The sequence below is a fragment of the Neophocaena asiaeorientalis genome, unplaced genomic scaffold (genome assembly GCF_003031525.2).
Source record: "Neophocaena asiaeorientalis asiaeorientalis breed wild unplaced genomic scaffold, Neophocaena_asiaeorientalis_V1.1 scaffold65, whole genome shotgun sequence".
Taxonomy (NCBI): Eukaryota; Metazoa; Chordata; class Mammalia; order Artiodactyla; family Phocoenidae; genus Neophocaena; species Neophocaena asiaeorientalis.
The window spans coordinates 18310614-18321399 of NW_020173215.1; the positions used below are offsets into that span (position 1 = coordinate 18310614).

Below are 10786 nucleotides of genomic sequence, written 5' to 3' on the forward strand. Positions count from 1 at the left end.
AGGCCCTTTGCTGGGCTCATCTTCCAGTTGAGAAGGGAAAGAAATGTGATGGAAAACAGTAAGAATTCAGCCCCAGTGATAAAGCAGTGTTTAAAGAATTTCACTCACACTCAGCTGTGAGCAGTTAAGAGGAATAACACAATGAGGCAGAAGAGAAAGAGGCCAGGACCTACCCAAGCAAGAGGTCCTCTGAGATCTCAGCGCTGAATTCAAAGGGCATAAGAGGGGGAAAGTTTGACTTCAAGGAATGAGACAAAGGGAACACTCTCACTCCACATGCCTCGCTTCATGGATGACAAAGCACAGAGCAGGAGGGGAGATGTCTGACCCTGGGTGGCATTTCATCACAGGCTCTGAAGTCCTGGCTCAGATGCTCCAGGGTAAGGCGGGAAACTTTGAGTTAGCAGCTTATGAAAACAGCGTAAGTTGATTCAGTAAGATTCAGCAAGAACCCGAGAAAAGGTGAGTAAAGAGAGTGCTAACCAGGATTGATAAGGACACAGGAAGCAAGGCCTTGCAAAAACTGCTAGTTATAATACAGTCTTGTCATTCTTCTGAAGAGTAATTTGGCAACATCAAAAGATGTGGATCCATCAGCAGATTAAAGGGGACTTCCCTGGCGGTCCAGTGGTTAAGACACTGGGCTCCCAATGCAGGGGGAAAGGTTCGATACCTGGTGGAGGAAACGAACGTCTCACATGTTGTGTGGTGTGGCCAAAAAATAAACAAATAAACGAGATGATATGAGAAGATTTAAGTACCTGAACCATTTGACTTAGCATATATACCTATGGAGTGTCACTCAGGACGTTATTAGACAAGCATTCGAAGATGGCTACAAAGATGGTAACAAGCAATATTATCAAAAAGATGAAACAACGTAAATGTCCAACAATAAGGAACTGGCAGAAACATTAATACTTTAAAATATTGGAGGGACTTCCCTGGTGGTCCAGTGGTTAGGATTCTGCGCTCCCACTGCAGGGGCCCTGGGGTCAATCCCTGTTTGGGGAACTAAGATCCTGTAAGCCGTGCAGTGTGGCCAAAAGGAAAAAAATTAATAAAATATTGGAATAATGCCAAAAAAGCCATTAAAAAGGATGTGTTCAGAAGGATACGGACAAACAGGAACCCTTGTGCACTGCTGGTGGGAACGTAAAATAGTGCCACTGCTGCGGAAAACGGTATCGTGGCCCCTCAAAAATTAAACCAAGAATTACCGTACAACCCAGCAATTCCACTTCTGGGTATATGCCCCAAAGAATTGAAAGCAGGGTCTCAAGGAGATATTGTACCCCCAAGTGCATAGCAGCATTATTCAAATAGCTAAAACGTTGAAACAATCCAAGTGCCCATGAACGGATGACTGGAGAAGCAGAAAGGAATCTGATTCAGCCTTAGAAAGGAAGGGAACTCTGACACCTGTTACAACATGGATGAACCCTGAGGACGTTATGCTGAGTGAAATAAGCCCGACCCAAGAGACGTACACCGCATGGTTCCACTTATGTGAGGTCCCAAGAGTCGTCAAACCCACAGAGACAGAAAGTAGAGTGGTGGGGGCCAGGGGCTGGGGGAGGGGAAGAATAGGGAGGTTAGTGTTTAATGGCGACAGAGTTTCAGTTTCACAAGATGCAACGGTTCTGTGGACACGTGGTGGTGAGGGCTGCATGACAATGGGAACGCACTTAACGCCACGGAACTGTGCGCTTAAAAATGGTTACGGTGGTTAAGTGTTATGTTATTTTACCTCAGAAGGAAGAGAAAAATACCTCGTTTCTGGTGAAACTCTTCATCAAAACTTAGTTTTTGGTGAAACTTAGCAAGGAACTGTTAAACATTGTTGGCGGGAGGGCAAATGGTTAAAAATTTTCAGGAGGGCAACTTGTTCATAAAGGCAAATAATATATATTCTTTAAAAATGATCCTATACCTTTTTTAGTGCATAGCTGTGCTTTACTGGGGGGAAAGTAAATAATCCTTACAATGTCACATTTATTTTTATCTTAATGATACATGAACGTGGTCAACAGAAAAAGTCAAGATGCAGTGCTTACAAAGCAAACCGCATTCCTCTGCTCCAGTGAACCTGCTTTCTAGATATAACCATTTTCGCTCTTTCTTGGAGGAATTATGTCCAGTGTTCATACCCTTTTACTAAGGGATCCCCTGGTGAGAATCTACCCTAGAAATATTATCAGGTGTGGGCACAAAGACATAGGTGCGGGGTGTCCGTCCCATTGGTATTCATATTGACAAGAAAAGTGGGAACGACATTTGTTAGGACTGTTTAAATAAATGATGCCCAAAATGTGCCATAAAAGGTGAAGCAGTCAGATATATTTAAATGACATGGCAAGAAACAGCCATCAATTATATACATTACAGAATAAAATGCGGATAGGGATTATCTCTGGACAGTGGCTGATATTAAAGACAAATTTTCCTTGTGTACTCGTCTTAATTTCAAAATTCTCTTTAATAAATATACATTTGCTTATAATCAGAAACAAAGAAAAAAAAAAGACATGTTCAATCTACTAAGTTACCAGACACCCTGTAAAAACTCTTACCTGGATTTGTTGTCTCTGTCAGGGCTCTCACTTGGGCAGGGAGACGTGCAACTCAGACTAGCTTAAGCAAAAAAAGAAAAGAGAAGAAAAGAAAGGAAAAGAAAAAGAAGGACTTGACCGGTTCCCGTAGCTGTGCCCCCGGGTGCGGACGACCTCCATCCCTCCTCACTCTGCAGGCAGGTGGGCTGCACCCCAGCCTCCCCACCTGTGAGGGGCCAGGCCCTCCCACGTCCCCCAGATGATCCACAGCGGGAGGCAGGAGGGCCCCAGGAGGGGAGGAAGGAGGCCTGGAAGGAGTCAGAATGTAAACAGGACGTGGGAATAAAGGTGATTCCTATTTTCTTTACGCTCTCCTGTGTTTTTTACGATGAGCACGTATTCCTTTTCCACGATTAGTAACCTCTTTATGAGCAGGTAGCGTGGACCAAACCCTGCTGCATGTGCTCCCAGCCCCCAGGAGGTGGGAACTCCTGCCACCTTCCTTCTAGAGGCAGGATGAGGTGGGGGAGAGGGGCTCAATCGGGAGAGGCCGAGCCACTTCCCTCCCGCCAAAATCAAGGCCCCAGACCCCAGATAGCTCCCCCTTCCCCTCACCTGGTCTGTGGTACGTCGCCTGGGAGGGACTCTGCTCTAGACTCAGGCCTCCAGGCTACTGGGCTCCCCACTGCAGCCAGCATGCGGCACACAGCTCCATCAGCGCAGATGCAAACCGCACCTCGGAACGCGCTGGGTGGGGCGGATGACCCTTGGGGAGAGCGACGCGGGGCCAGGCCCTGGCGGTGGCTTCCCGGGTGTCACAGCATCGGGACCAAGTCCCTGCTGTTTGGTTACAGTCTCCGAGGCCCGGCCCCTGGATCCCACACGGCAGGTGGCAAGGGCTCCCCGGCAAGCCAAGGGACAGTGACCTTGACCTCGGCCCGCCGCGGAGGCAGGGCAGCCAGCGGGGTCGCAGGACACAGGAGGCTTCCCGGCCCTTCCCTCCACCAGCTCTCACCTTGCCAAAGGCCGCTCTGGCCCCAGAAGGCCCTGCCGAGGCCCGGTGCACACCGGGCGCCCCCTCGCCCCGACTCCAGGGCCCCTCCAGCACGTCTGGCTCCGGGATCCCAGCCCCGGAGACTCACAGGCCGCGGCCACAGAAACCCTTCCAACACTGCAGGGGTAGGGAGAGCGTCCCCCGACAGCCAAGCCCTGACCTCAGGGTCCTGGCAACACCCTCCTTCAGAGGATGGACAGGAGCGCCGCCGAGACGCCCGAGGGCGGGTGGGGGGAATCTCGGTGAGAGGCACAGGAGCGGTGAACACACGAAGGGAAAGGGGCCAAGATCTTCCAACCGACGCCCACCCACGGGAGGAGCGCGGGATGAGCCTCGGGCGAGGAGCAGGGCCTTCGGCGCAGACGCCGCAGCGCTGGCACCCAGGCCTCTCCCCTCCTCCCCACAGAGACACGCGGAGTCCCCGCCACAAGGCGTCTGCAGCTGGGGCTTTCTGGGCGTCACGAGTCCTCAAGGGGCCTTTTCCTCAATCCAGCTTTAGTGGAAAGACAATTCAGGTATGAAAGTAGAAAAATGGACAGACTCATCAGGCACGTTTCAGGGCGTGTCACGCGCGGTTATTGCAGTTCACGGGCAGGATGCAGCCCAGGGCACGGGCTCCATGGCACCGGCCGGCTGTGCAGCGAGCGCTCGCCGTCTGGAGGGCAGCCCCTCCTTCTCGCTGGGGCTGGCGTTGATGCAGCCCGCAAGACCGGCACAAGGCCTGTCAGGCGCCTTTCTGATGCAAGTCACTGACCTGCCTTAAGTGGACGTGAAAACGTGGCGCGGAGTGCTGACTTCAAGGCAGGGAAACCCTTAAATTCGCTCCCGTGTGCTTCACGTCCTGCGGGCTGCTTGGTTCACGCAGAGACGGCGTCGCCCTTGCATCCTGCACTCACGCTGCGTACCTCACCCCGCGCTCACCACCCAGCTCAGCAGCACGGGGTGCGTGCCTCCTCCCTTTCCGGAACGACCGTATGGATTCCACCGGCCACAGGTTCACTGAAGGCCCCCACGGTGCGGACCGGAGATGACTCCCACCGAGACACACTCGGCCCCAGAGAAGGACGGGGTTAACTCCCGTCCAGCCCCCAGTTTGCAGAGGAAATGTGGTCACACACTCTGGGTCTATACTGAAAAACCATGGATGTTAGTGGACAGCCTCGGCATAAGTCCCTCGGGAACAGACGGGGTTCACGGCAGGATAATCCACTGGTCCAAGGAGACTTGGAAAAAATTCCTAAATTTAATGCTACCACAGAAAGTCTCTCCAAACCACTCTTCCATGTTCAAAAGAAAATCATCTTTCCCTGTGATCGCGGCGAATGATGTGACTGCTCTAAGGATCAGAACACGGGGACGTCCCTGGGGATCCAGCAGTTAAGATGACACCTTCCAATGCAGGGGACACAGGTGTGGTCCCTGGTCAGGGAACTAGATCCCATACGCCACGGGGGAACCGAGCCTGCGTGCTGCAGCTACTGAGCCACAACTAGAGAGAAGCCTGTGCGCCCCAACGAAAGATCCTGCGTGCCGCAGCTAAGACCCAATGCAGCCAAAAAAAAAAGAATCAGAACACGTAAGGCAGAAATTGAAATGATGTGCACTGTTTTATGGTTGTTCTACAAGATGCTGATTTCTGAGTCTAGTGTGAAATGCTTTGCCGTGGACAGACGCTCTCCTTTCGAGTGTTGGAAGCCATTTCTTCTTTCTGCATCAGAACAGTTTTCACAGCAATAACAAACATCTCTGTGAGGATTCTTCTCGCTGGGCCCAAACTGTACCTTATGGCTGGCTTTCAAACTATGTAAACTATCTTATAGAAGAGGCACTGAAAAAAGAAAGCTGAACAAAGAAAGTTCTACCTTGGTGAAATATTCCTTTTAACACATCACATTATAATGTGATAATAATAATAACAGAACGTGTGTCCCGTACCCCTCGAGTGAAGAGTCTGTGGAAGAAGCCTCTCTTCTGTCTGGGAGCTGGTTGATATGTCTTCTCTTCTGGATCTAATGCCACATTTCCCCTTTCGTTGATGTCCTTGAAACATTCAGACTCGATCATCGGCACCCACAGAAGGGCAGGACAGAGGAGTGGTGGAGGCCCGCGCGGCCGGTCGGCATCGCCCACCTGGCCCCCAGCCCAGCGCTCGGCGGCCACTCCGGCCCCCGTCCTCGGCTCCTACTTCCCCTGCTTCCTGACCTCCTCTTGGGGGAGGTCACGTGGCCGCCAACGTGGCCCCCAAAGCAGTGAACTCCCATCCAGCCAGCCCCGCTCAGGGAGCAGGGCTCAGGGCGGCAGAAGCCCAGCAGACCCGAGAGGGCCACCTCCGTCCACCCCCCGTGAAGGGACCGGGGCAGCTACCTCATATCATTTTACCTCCGAACATGCACACGTGCACGCACACACAAATGGATGTGTATGTAAAATAGCTAAAAAGATATCTTAAAGAGGAAACTGTTCATTCTACACACGTAAGGTTCTTCTTGGTCGTTGTAACTAGCTAGGCGGGCCGTGCTGCAACGGGCAGTACCTCGCTCTGCCAGGGGATGGCGACACAGCCCGTGACGAACTGGCTGTGGAAGGTGCAGTCGGTGCTATCCAGGCGGATGCCCTTCACCGTGGAGAATCACTCGACATCCAGGACGTCCCTGCAGTAAACCACCTGCGGCTGTCAGAGCACAGAGAGGTGCGGCTGAGACGGCCGCTGCTGCGTTTGTTTCCCTCAGCGGCGCTCAGAACGCCTGGGAAGCCGTCGCACGCACACCTCCACCCTCCTTTCCTCGCCACCCCTCCCGGCGTGGAGCACGTCCAATCCTCGCTCCAGGAACCCCCAGAGCCACAGGGATTCTCGGCCCATCTGCTCCAGCTCCCCACTCTCTCGCCCACAAGCCTCCCGAGGCCCCCCCTTCTCTTTCCTGCACGGAAACGGGCCACAGCAGAGGCTGCAGGTGGAGAAGGGCGGACGGGGTGCCCCTGCTGGGACACAGCAGAGGAAGCCTCCAGCCCTCGGCCTCCCTCGCGCAGGTGCCGTCCGCCTGCTTGGCCCCCGTCTGCGCTGGGCAGGCCCCCAGGCCCCCAGCCCCACCGGGCACTGGCGTCCTTGGGTGCAGAGTCAGGCCAGCAGGCAGGGCGTGTGGAGCCTGGGCCGCCGCCTCTGGAGCAGGGAAGCCAGGGCTCAGGGATGCGTGCTCTGAGCGCCCGAGCTTGTGCACGACAAGGAAGGAGCGTGCCGATCCCCGGCCCCTGGTCAGAACTTCTGAGAGCAGTGGGGAGGTGGGAGCCGCCGGTGGGGCGCCGGCCCTCAGGAGACGGTGCAGGGGACGCCCGAGCCCAGGCCAGAATCCCATCCTGCACCCTTGCCAGGCTGCCTGACGCCCTCAGATGCTGCTGACAGCGGGCCCCCGGGCCGTCTGGTTAAATGCAGGAGAACCCCCGGAGCAGCCTCAGTGCCTCTGCCCCTCACTCCCCAGCCGGCACCCTCCTCAGGGAAGGCTGCAGCCCGCGGCACGCAGGGCCTGGTGGAAAGAAGGCTCTGAGAAGCCCCGGCTGGGTTTTCCTCATCTTGGAGCTGGTCCTCCCCGTGACTCTAGTACCTGGAGCAGGTGGGAGGGCGCTGCGAGAACGAGCTCAAAGGGAGAGGCTGCTGCCACAACACATTCCACGTAAACACAATGAAGCCTGACTTGTACAACTGAAACTATTTTAACCGCGTGTCTCAGCCCCATCATATCCTGCGGAATGATCGAATCTCCACGTTTCCATCACAGGCCTGCAGCAGCTCCAGGCCAAAGAGGGGGCTGCTCCGGCCCAGCTCCGATGTGCGCGGGGCCTGCTGGGCACTGGGGACGTGGCCTCGTGTGGCCCCGCCACGCGCTCACCAGGAGGCTCGAGCGGCCACTCCAGGGCCTTCAGTGTGCAGCCAGGACCTTGCGAGACCCGGCGTGGGGAAGCGCATTCCGGGCGGGGGAAGGGGCCGCGGGAACGTGGGGACCCTGGCGGGGCGCCCCGGGGAGGGTGTCGGGTGCTGCTGAGGTTTCTGAGCAGGGCAGTGACCTGGGTGGGCTCCACCAGCCAGGGCGGCAGCGGGCCGGGAGGGCCTGTGAGGACGGGCCAGGGGGCACTGGGGTCGGGACGGGTGGTCCTGAATCTACCTGGAAAACATCCGTTTTCTCAGACACCCCAACACCCCGCTGCTCTCTGGCAACACACTTACGTCAGGACGGAAAGGGGGGTCTGACACGTGGGCCTCCAGCCTCTTGAAGTTAATGTCCCTGAACACAGGATGTCCCTTGACTTCAGCCACTCCTTCGCCCCTGCAGCCCAGGCGTTGCTTGGGATCCTTGGTGAGTAGCTGTGGACGAGTAAAAATGGAGTCAATGGAAGCTCCAAGGATAAAAGAGAAAACCCAGAAAAGCTCCATAATAAAAATGGCCAAAGAATTCAGGGTGGCAAAGAGCACCTCCATCTAAACAAAGTCACTCAAATTTCAAAGTATCAACCAAACCCCGTTACTTCAGATTTTACTGATTTAGAATACGTAATGCTTCAAAAAGGAGTTGAAACTGAAGTTTTGCCTTTGAGCTATCGATAAATAAAGAGGTGGCTAAGAGGGCTTCCCTGGTGGCGCAGTGGTTGAGAGCTCCCCCTGATGCAGGGGACACGGGTTCGTGCCCTGGTCCGCGGAGCAGCTGGGCCCGTGAGCCATGGCCGCTGAGCCTGCGCGTGAGAGGCCCGCGTACCGCAAAAAAAAAAAAAAAAAAAAAAAGAGGTGGCTAAGTAAATCCTTAAGAAAAGTTTACCCACGTAAAAATTAGGGGATTTTTTTCAAGAAATAGAAGCTCTTGGGAACTTCGCAGACACCACTTTCATGCCAAGTTATGTTGATTATTAGAAACTATTTTAATCTATTAATTAAACAGATCACTAAGGACCTCAGATGAGGCGAAAATTTAGCAAACCTAGCTCTAAAAGTTGTATATTCTTAAAATTAATAGAAAGTGTTTCTTTCAAAAATATTCCTTACTTATACATTTAAACAGGCAGACCTCGGAGATACCGCGGGTTCGAGTCTAGACCACCAGAGTTAAGTGATTATTGCAATAAAGCAAGTCACACGAATTTTGTGGTTTCCCAGTGCATATAAAAGTTACGTTTACACTCTACTGTAGTCTGTTAAGTACGCAATAGCTTTGTGTCTAAAAAAATTGTACCTAATTAAAGAATAAAGCTGCTAGGAAAATAGTGGCAACAGACTTGCTCAACACAGGGCTGTCACAAACCTTCAATCTGTCAAAAACGCGCTATTTGTGAAGCATAATGAAAATGAGGTACACCCCTTATTGCCAAAAGTTCAGATAGGCCTTCTTCCACAATTAGCGGTCAAAGAGGTCCGCCTCTGCTCAAAGCGACACAGGAAAGGTCTGGGCCTCCAAAACCTAGCCTAGGCCAGGGGCTGGGAAGCTGCAGCCCAGGGCCGTACCGCACCGGTGCCTGCTTCTGTAAATAGGGCTCTGTGGGAGCAGAGCTGGCCGTTAGCTCAGGGGTCTGTGGCTGTTTGCACTGCAAAGGTGGGCTGAACAATGCGAGAGAGACCTGCAGAGCCCTAGTGACACCACCTGGTGCCTCACAGGAACGCTGGCTGACCCGTGGCCTCGACTCCCAGCCAGCACCCACGTGTGGCTCCCGGCTTGTGTGCGACGCCCCTGCACACACCTGCAGCCCCTGGGCCGGGCCCCGACCGCTCGGCCGTGCCGCACACACACCGAGGCCGTCTGGTCTCTCGGCCAGGCTGACTCCTACCAGACACCACCGATGGGAATACACCTGCGTAGCTGGCTCGCCGCCGGGCTTTCCTGCGGGACTCAAGCTTCTGCAGGCAGCTGCCGTGGGAACTCCAGCACGGAGCCAGGGCGGGGCTCAGTAAGACAGGCTTCCTTAATTAAGACCAGACCTGAACATTGTGTCCGGCCAGATGCAATGACCGCACCGCAGGGACTCCATGCCTCTGTCAAGCCTGCTGCCAACTCACGCGGTCCAGGGGCCTGACCGGGCAGCGCCGGGCAGCGGAAAGCACCTCGTGCCCGTGCTGCCTGCTGCCACTGACTACGGGACACCATGGAAATCAACTTTTAATTTTTCCACCGTGCAGCTCTGAGAATATCCTAGAAAGCCACTGTGGGGTTGAAATGAGAAAACAGAGAGCTCTGAAAATGACCCAGCGGTACCCGACGCCAGGTGTCACGGCAGGGGCCCGGCAGGGACGGGCAGAGGCGGGCAGTCCCCTTCGCGTGCAGTCAGTGCTGGGCCACATCCCGGACCCCCAAGGTGCCCACGCTCCCTGCTCTGTGCCCTGTTCACATCGACCTTGCACCTGAGGTGGCCCCTCCTCCAGGCCCTGTCTGTTGGAATTTCATAGACTCTCTAAGGACTAGCTGTTGCTCCGCTCAGCAGGTATCAAGGATTCACGTGGGACTAAACACTTCACGCGCACTCTTTCATCTTATCCTGCTGGCAATTCTGTAAGGTAGAAGTTATCCACCGTCTGCATCTTCTAGATGAGAAACCCGAGACCCGGAGGGGTGAGCGCGTGGTGGTGGGAAGCTGGGCCTCGACCCCGGGCCCTGAGTCACAAGGCTGGGCTTCACGCAGACACCACCATCTTTCCCACGAACAGCACCCCTTCATCCTGAAAACCCTGAGGCCTTCGCTTCTATCTTGTACCCGTCAAGCTCTGCTTTTGACCCTAGTTTCTTTCGTGTTACTTTAGGCTTGCCATTCAACTGTGCGCTCCCGAGGGGCCGGCCCCACTTCTCACATCTGTGCGCTCCTGCAGCCCCATCGGACTGTCGCATGTCAGCAGACACTGGGTCAACATTTACCAGCTGAACAGCAACAGCAGGGTGGCCAGGAGGCGGTTACGGAGGAGCTGACTGAACACCGTCAGCTCCAAGCAGGGTGAGCAGCCCGAGAAAGGCCACCAGCACACGTCCCTTCACACGTGGACACAAAAGGAGACGGACCCCTAGGTACTTCATCCCCAGCCAGTGTCAACTCCCGCAAGACACACCGGCTGACCCCAGCACCCACTGGGGGACCACGCCCCGTGCTCTGTGGCCGCAGTCCAGTGGCCTGGTGCTCCGTCCCCCATCCTGCCACTCCCTCCCCACCCCGTCAGCCC

General features: G+C 54.8%; 1 long non-coding RNA gene across 2 annotated transcripts in view; it reads right to left on the reverse strand.

Moving 5' to 3' along the window:
- Positions 1-4811: 4811 nt before the first annotated feature.
- The window catches only part of LOC112399823 (uncharacterized), a 12884-nt gene continuing 6909 nt past the window's right edge, over positions 4812-10786 (reverse strand). The window contains exons 2-4 of one of the 2 annotated variants that reach the window (XR_003003317.1): positions 7823-7960; positions 5542-6277; positions 4812-5448 (exon numbers count right to left, since the gene is read on the reverse strand). This is a non-coding gene — a long non-coding RNA (uncharacterized LOC112399823). Of the gene's footprint in view, positions 6278-7822; positions 7961-10786 lie in introns of both variants that reach the window. The other variant, XR_003003316.1, reaches the window with a different exon arrangement.